At 43.0% G+C, this 8,275-nt stretch overlaps 1 protein-coding gene across 3 annotated transcripts in view; it reads right to left on the reverse strand.

The window, feature by feature from the left end:
* The window catches only part of sema4ab (sema domain, immunoglobulin domain (Ig), transmembrane domain (TM) and short cytoplasmic domain, (semaphorin) 4Ab), a 35,345-nt gene that overhangs the window by 24,473 nt on the left and 2,597 nt on the right, over positions 1 to 8,275 (reverse strand). Inside the window, exon 1 of one of the 3 annotated variants that reach the window (XM_084455348.1) lies at positions 3,132 to 3,223. The exons of the other annotated variants lie outside the window; for them this stretch is intronic. The gene's annotated coding sequence lies outside the window, so the exon portion shown is untranslated. Of the gene's footprint in view, positions 1 to 3,131; positions 3,224 to 8,275 lie in introns of those variants that run through there. 3 annotated transcript variants of the gene reach the window in all.

An 8,275-nucleotide genomic window follows, 5' to 3' on the forward strand; every position in this document is an offset into this window, starting at 1 on the left:
TGTGCATTACATGCCTCTCTTCTTTACAAAGATGGTTACAACCACATGTCCTGAGAGCACATTCAAAATAACCTTATGGCTACTTTTAATGTGTATGTCTGTATGTTTAATCTGTCTGACAATATATAAAGACAGCCAGAAAAGTCATGTCATCAAATTATCCCTTTACATAAGAAAATGTTGTTTTTGTTCACAGAGTGGATTATATTAGGCTATGGATAGTCCCTATATGTTGTTTGGCTCAATTACATTTTTAAAAACAACATTCCCATGATGTGTTCTGTAGGCACCATAACATTATTTTCATCATTCAATTTCATTGAATTTTGTGTACACTAATTATGTAATTCGCGCAGGTAGGATAGATAGATGTTCGCTGTATTGCAACTCTCCTTTTTAAAAGTATAATTTTTCTCTAATCGAGCTAAAACTATAACGGGATGAACGGAGCGCATCGCTAAGGGACAGCTTACGATGGGTTCAGACCGCCCTTCATAACGTATCCCTTGGCTGTGGTATACCTTGGCTAAGAAGGCTCTGGGAAACAGCGCTTCGGCTCCCGGGAGGGCTTACGATGTATCTTCGGAAAGTACATCGTAAGGGCGATTTACGATGTACCTTGGGTGGAGCTGTTTCCCAGAGCCTTCGTAGCCAAGGTATACCTTGGCCTAAGAAGGCTCTGGGAAATGCATCGCCACCTAGAGGTGGACCTAATGACGTTCTTACGATGCACGTAGCGCTACGATGCCTCTACGCCTCTGGGAAACGCACCCCAGGACAATATCATTAGGGCTAGGTTAGGTAGCTAGTAGGGATGCACCGATGCATCGGCCGAACATCGGCCGATGTTGGCCTTGTTGACTGCCATCGGCCCATCGGCAAATAAAATGACATTCACCGATGGTAGTGGCCGATGTTATGTTGCAACAATTATGGCTTTTTTTGTTGCAAAACGTAGCCTACCCAGCTGCAGATTCGGAGAAGATCTGTGACGTAACGCTGCAAACGCATGTGTAGTTTGCTTTCAAATTAAAGTGAAATAAATATGTCGGCCATGTGGGAATATTTCACCATCTCAGACAAAGATATGGGCTATGCAACTTGTAAAACGTGTTCAAGTGACATTTCAAGAGGAGGTACTACAGCCAAGGATTTTAACACATCAAATCTAACTTGCCATTTGAAAAGCAGGCATCATTTCTTTGTTTCGTGGCACAAAAGGGGGAATTAAAATAAACATTGGCCATCGGCATCGGCCGGATTGTTATTTTAAACATCTGCATCGGCCCAGAATTTTGCAATCGGTGCATCCCTAGTAGCTAGCAACATCAGCTTGCCAAGCTGGTATGGTTATAGGCTCATTCCTATGGGATAGCTTAGTAGTTTGTGATTTAGAAATGGGTTGACTAATCAAAAGATCAATATTTTCAGTTGGGGATAGGACTACAACACCACCTGTGCTGTGGCACTAGGAATCTGCTCTGACCACTGTTTTTATTCACCACCATATCATGTTATTATGCAGATTAAATGTACTGTATGTCTACGCGACACACAAAAGGCTTTATATAAATGTTATTTTTGGCCAATATTTTTATGCACTACTTTAATGCACTATCTCGCTTCTGTTCTGTTGCAGCTTTGATGCTGGGATGCCTGGTGTGGTTGAGGCTAGAGAACACCGTGATGCAACACCCGTCAGGTGTCGGCTGCTGTGCAACGCTGATGTCCAGCCCCCCCAAAGATGGTCTTCAGGTGCAAGCCCCACCCGGACAGGACATGGCCAGACAGCAGTATCTGATCATGGATGGCTGTGACTGTGTCCATGATACAGGCAGTGCAATTATATAACATGTCAAGTATACTGTACAGTAGTATACAGTAGTGCAGAGTAAGTCATCTACAAGGTGTTCAATTGCTCAAGTGTTGTCAGGTGTTGATTCAAGTGATTGTACAGTGGTTCAGAGTCAGTTGTTTATAGTACTCTGGTTGTACTATACATAGGCCCTCACTCTAATTATAACAATGGCACACATGCCACCCCCTGGACCAACAAGTGAACACGTGACACCTTGCACCTTGTCTATACAATAGACAACTGACTCTGTACTACTGTATGTGCATTACATGCCTCTCTTCTTTACAAAGATGGTCACAACCACAACATGTCCTGAGAGCACATGCAAAATAACAACTTATGGCTACTTTTAATGTGCATGTCTGTATGTTTAATAAAGCATTTAAGAAAAGTTTAAATCAAAACTTGAGTATTACCTATTCTGTTGAGTACTATGTTTACAATTGTTCATTCATGATATTATTACAATTGACCTTTCAAGTCTGCCTACACTTAGGTTACTTAGCTAGGAACCATTTTAATTACAATTTACTTATAAGGGCAAATACTTTACTTTCATATCTTCATATCAATATAATATCAAGATCCTAGTAGATGTCCAAATAACCCACTGTGTCCTGGGTCTACGTATTCACCACCTAAAGGGAAGTGCAAAACAGCAAGTCATGACCTTTATCCAGAAACAAAAGTTGAACCCATTGCAGCAAAATAGCTAACATTACAGGAATCATCAGTGTAACTGCTTTAGCCACTGACCGATACCATTAATGTTATGGAAGCTGCTGCTAGTTGTTGTGAGCCCATGAGCTTACTGGCTATCCCGCTCTCATTGTGCTGGATTAGCATTGGAAGCATTGGAACTGATGTGTCCAGGTGACAAGACCCATCTTTATTTATCAGACATTACCGTCCTACCAGTCCCGCACAGAAACAAGCCAGCTAACACACATAAGCCAGGCTTGACCTGGCCTGGTTTATAACAACTTTTGCTGAAAAACGTTACGGACGTGTCATAGAAATTGTAGTTTCCCCACTTCCTTTGTTATTCACCACCTCCCTCAACCTTTCACATAGACAGGATGACCTCTCCAGGAGGTCGAGACACCTAGACGTTGTCTGCTCCAGAATAACCATCCTTTGTCCCTTTGTCCCTGCAAGAATTACCGCCTTTTCTCATGTCACGCGTCTGTATTCTCGACCACTGTTGATGACGCCTGCCATTTAATATGACGTGTACAATGGGTTAGCCAATCACATCCTGGAAGCGCCATACCTGTGTTTTGCTTGAATATAAGTCCGCGCACGACCAGATTGCGGCACTTCACTTGGATAAACCACTCACGTGCGTTGTCCTGAAGTCCTTGCGCTCGTATGTTTTCTCAATAAACCAGACTTAACCTGTTTGAGCGAATCTTGGCAAATCCTTTTTGACTAGATCAGTTAAAAATCTTCTACACGTGACATTGGCTGTCCTGTAAAAGCGTGTCATCGTTCAACCGTTAAAGAGATGAACTCAAATGACCCAATATACATATTGCATCACAAGCCCCTTATCTACACATGAGAGGCTGTGGAACCCGTGTGAGAGAAAAAATAGGCCCTTATGCCCTTTTAACAACTCATACAATTAGGTTAACTGAAAATGTTATTTTTAATTACTGTGATAACTGTTGTAATGGGTGGAAATATTTTCTTAAATGATCTGGTCAGATGAATTCAGTACACCAAAATATACCTTGATATATTTAAAAGTGATTTTGTTATGTATAGTATAACTTTATTTTTTCATGATGAGGTTGACATTTACATGGAATTGGCCAAGCTCAGCTGGCTCTCACTAAACCGCCAACTTTGTTATTCATGATAAAAGCTTATGTCTGAGTGCATGACTTGTAGGCTAGGCTACTTGTGTCCATCTGCCAATGAAAACTTGCAGGGGTGTGGTTATCGCGAAGATGACAAACAAATGAATGAGCAAAAATGACGTCATTTGGGAATCCCGGGAGGCGGGCTGGCTACTATGCGTGAGGGCCACCGTGTCGCGCGAAAGCTGTCAAAGCTGCACCAGCTGACCAGAGCTGAGTTTCCCAGAGGCATCGTAGCGCTACGTTCATCGTATTGTATCGATATGATGACACTGTCTTTGCTCACATTCCTTGAGGGCAAAGGGCACGTCATTTATCTCAAATAAGCAAGCCTCACGTGCGAGCATCCTTTTGATATGGAAAATGGAGGAAGACGTGGCATCAGCCATTTATCCCGCTCCACCTACTTTAAAAGCCTCAGTGTGGGCGCGGTTTGGTTTTCATGGCCGGTGCTCGAAAAATTTAGACAAGAGTTAATCCGGGTTGTGGCAGAGGAGTGGGGGCTAGACAGAAACGACTTGGTGCTGGTGACTGACAACGCATCAAATATGACAGACGCTGCGCAGCTGGGAGAGTTCCTCCATGTACGGTGTTATGCACACACCATCAACCTTGCCACACAGCGAGCATTGAAGTTGCCCAATGTAGCCCAACTACTCGGCAGTCAGATGCATCTCAAGCTTCTTTCATCGGAGCACCACTGAAGCCATGCCCTGGAACAGAAGCAGACCCTACTCGGTAAGATAAGCTTTTAAATTTCCCCTTCTCATGACCCACCACTGGTTTTCTTGTCAGGAGAACCATCGATGGACTGTGAAGGTCCAGATAGATTTTGTCCCTTCTAGATTTTCTTATGCCACCAACAGTGAGCAGTCCTATGCAAGGGAGACATCTATAATTGATATCAAGTTGTGAAATGTTTTTGCATTTGGGCAGTTGGGTTAGCTTGTAGACTATAGTCAAAATGAAATACAAATTTCTGGTTGTGGTGTATTTAGATATGTCAGAAAGCGCAGACGGACGGGAAGACGGGAAAACTCTCTCTCTCCCGCTCTCTCTCCCCAGTCCAGATCCCAGTATATGATGATGATGATATGACGGTATATCTTTACTGTAGTAAAAGAGTGTGGAGATCAAAGCCTGGTATGCTGACTTCTGATCTGCTGTGTGTGTCTGCGCGAGCATATGCCTCATCAATTACCTTGACTGTTAGGCCTACATGTCGTAGATATAGCTTACTTGTCCCCATTTGAACTCAGATGTACAGTTAGTCAGCATTTTGTGCACATATGTGAATGATATAATGGTATAGGAATGATGTTAATAAATAAATAAGAAACTTCTGTGTTGCAGATGAAAACACATGTGCAGAGAGAACTACAGCAACTACACATGGTCTGGCTCTTCTGAAGCTGTGTCAGTGTCAGAGTCTGCGGTGGCTATGCTGGTTAAAACTGCAGCTTTTGAGAAAATCCCTCGCAACGCCTGAATGTCCTCGAGTGTGATAACTAACATTGTAAATAAACCATCAGAGAAGGCCTATATATTGCATTAACTTTAACAATTTCACTCAGAGTTGTGTTTGAACTTTAAGCCTTATCTGCACAGATGATTCAGTTACAGTGAAGTGTTTCAATTACATTGCATGGTACCTATAGATTATTAAAACCATGTTACAGAACAATAGGCTTAGGCTATTTACCTGTCACGTCTACGTGACTTGCGGCGGGGAGTGGGCAACGTGGTCAAGTCTGTTTTGGGTCTGCTGAAATTCATTCCATCAAGCTTTTGTGGGTCCACCTTTGTTCGGGACATGTCCGTCCAAGCATTTCGCTTAGAGGTGCTTGCAACCGGTTCTGTCCCTGCTGGGCCCCGTCGCACGGACAACTCAACCTGGCACATGATGACTGCAGCATGGCTACAACATGAAGCCAACCTACAGGATACATTAGTAAGGTGGCTTTTCATTGTTGAACTGAATTATCTTGGACCAACACTAGTCTACTCTGTCACTTACCCAGCCATACATGTGTAGTTGGCCGTCAGGATCCAGCCAATGTATTTGTGTACATACACCCATGCGTCGTACAGCTGCGTTTTTTGACCCTGCCGTTGGCTGGATAGAACACATGCTCTAGGACGCAAAACTGACTGGCATCGTAAAATTAGATTTTATTGACATGACCAGACCACATAGTACATAGTTCACTGCGTCCAGCGACTTGTGTGCCTATAAACTCTAGCGCATATACACTCGGTTTCTCGATTAGATAGCTGTAGATCTGAGGCTTAATACATCCATGATCTGAGGCCATTCAATGCAGGGCCATTTGGACATATCGTCTATCAAGAGATGGTCCGGGATGGAGTAGGGCTCCGGAAGGCTGTTGCCATCAGATAGCACCAAATTTGTCATATATTCCTGGTAATCGGAGCCAGTTAAGCCAGCAACATATGTAGGCTAACGTTACTCATCGCGATCATGTTGGTGTTTGTGATCTTTAGCTAATGTTAGCTAAAAACGAGCTTGTCTGAAGTAAACACTGATGTAAATTTGTTTCTATGGCAGCATAAATCCGACAAAATCAAATGAACTTTATATTCACAGTACAATATTCATACTGTAGTCCCGTATCAACAAGCTGAATGGAGTTACTAACGTTATCTCAATGTGTGGAACGTTAGCTTAGCAAGCCTAGTGGTTGCGTGCGCATCCTCCTTTGTTTGTAAACACAGAACCCATCTATAGGGAGAGTGACCAAATATAAACTATCCACACACACACACACACTGAAGCATAGAGGAAAGCTAATCTGAAGTTATTTCTAGTTGTTGAAACAGTATGCATTGTGGCACCTGAGTTGGTTGTGTAATCAAAAATGAAAGCTCTCCCTTTCTCTGAAATTCTCTCTTCTCTGAATTCCAACTCTCTCTCGCTCTTGCTCTCTCTCTGCCCCCCCCTCTCTCTCTCCCTGCTCTGAATCTGACCTCAGGTGCGGAAAGGTGTCAGTGACGTCTGCACTCTGAGTGAGACCGATGTGTCCGGCACTGAAGAGCTAGTCAAGGCCCTCAAACCCATGAAAGCAGCCACAAGCATAATGTCAGAGGAGAGTACGCCTACACTGTCTGTCATTGCCCCACTACACTCCCAGCTCCTCTGCGCCACGACAGCCACAGATGGGGATGATGCGCCAATGACCCGTGAAATCAAGCAGTCCATTCGGGAGGATTTGATCAAGAGATACATCTGCTGAAGAGAAGCACACACTCCATACATCATCAGCCCTTGACCCTCGTTTTAAAGCGCTTCCATTCCTTTCACAAGAAGAAAAAGCAGAGACCTACAGAAGAGTGATTACAGACGCTGCATCCCTCGAGGTAGTTATGTCCTTTGATATAAATCATTACAATACCTTTGTGAATAATTGGTAATCTGATTGATTGATAGAACGCTTTGTTAAATAAATGTTTTTTTATTTCTTTACTATGGTAAATCAAATCATGGAATTCAAAAATGAATTTGAAGTTGGGGTCTGTGTGCAATGTGCATGTTTTAAATGTTTTGTTCAAGTTTGAATGTGTAGAATATATTGTATGATGATTTTTGTATTTTAGAATTTTTAAATACTGTGTGAATGCTTAATGTGTCTCGTCTGTCTGTCCGTCTTACTGTTTCCCTGCAGCTGGTGGCGAGGCAAGAGTCTCAACAGGACACAGTGGAGGAGGATCTCGAGGAGGATGGTCGCGCTCAAGACAAAGGCCCATCAGAGCCCGAGGAGGACATCCCCTCTAGACCCCAAAGAAGACCACCATCATCTTCTCTAACTGAACTACTGGGTGAAACCTTCAGTACTGTCAGAGTAGTGGCCAAATCCGCACACACCAGGGCTAAAGAAGAGGTTCAGATGTATCAGGACTTCTTCACTTCCTCTCTCAGGTGACCCCCTTAGCTGAAGTTGTTCTTAGTTGTTGCAACAGTATGCATTGCTCTCTCCTATGGGTGGCATATGAGTTGGTTGTGTCATAAAAAAAGAAATCTGACTTCCTTCTCCCTCTCTCTCTCTCCCTCCTTGTCTCTCTCCCTCCCACTTCTTCTCTCAGATGACCCCCTTATCTGGTGGAGCACCAATGAGCCTGTGTATCCACTTCTAGCCAGGTTGGCCAAACACTACTTATGTATCCCAGGTACAAGTGTATCTGCAGAAAGAGTGTTCTCTACTGCAGGTGACATTGTGACAGCACAGCACATGCTCACTCCACAACATGTAGACCAGCTGGTCTTCCTCCATAAGAATCTGGACATTCCATCATACTAGTTAATCCATGTTCAGTACACCACCAAGTGCATGTGGTTTTCTCAAATTTTCTTTCAATTTTACCTTCCAAGTTTGTTTTAAGGTTTTTTCTTTTTTATGGATACTCATTCATTTTTTCTTTCATGGATACATTCATTAATGCTCTCTGCAGTGTTAGCCGCTATATATTGTATTGTATGGTGCCAATTGGTTGGTTTTAAATAAATAAAAAAGATCACAAAGACACAATGTTAATA

This window comes from Borostomias antarcticus (assembly GCF_949987555.1).
Source record: "Borostomias antarcticus genome assembly, chromosome: 21".
Lineage (NCBI taxonomy): Eukaryota > Metazoa > Chordata > Actinopteri > Stomiiformes > Stomiidae > Borostomias > Borostomias antarcticus.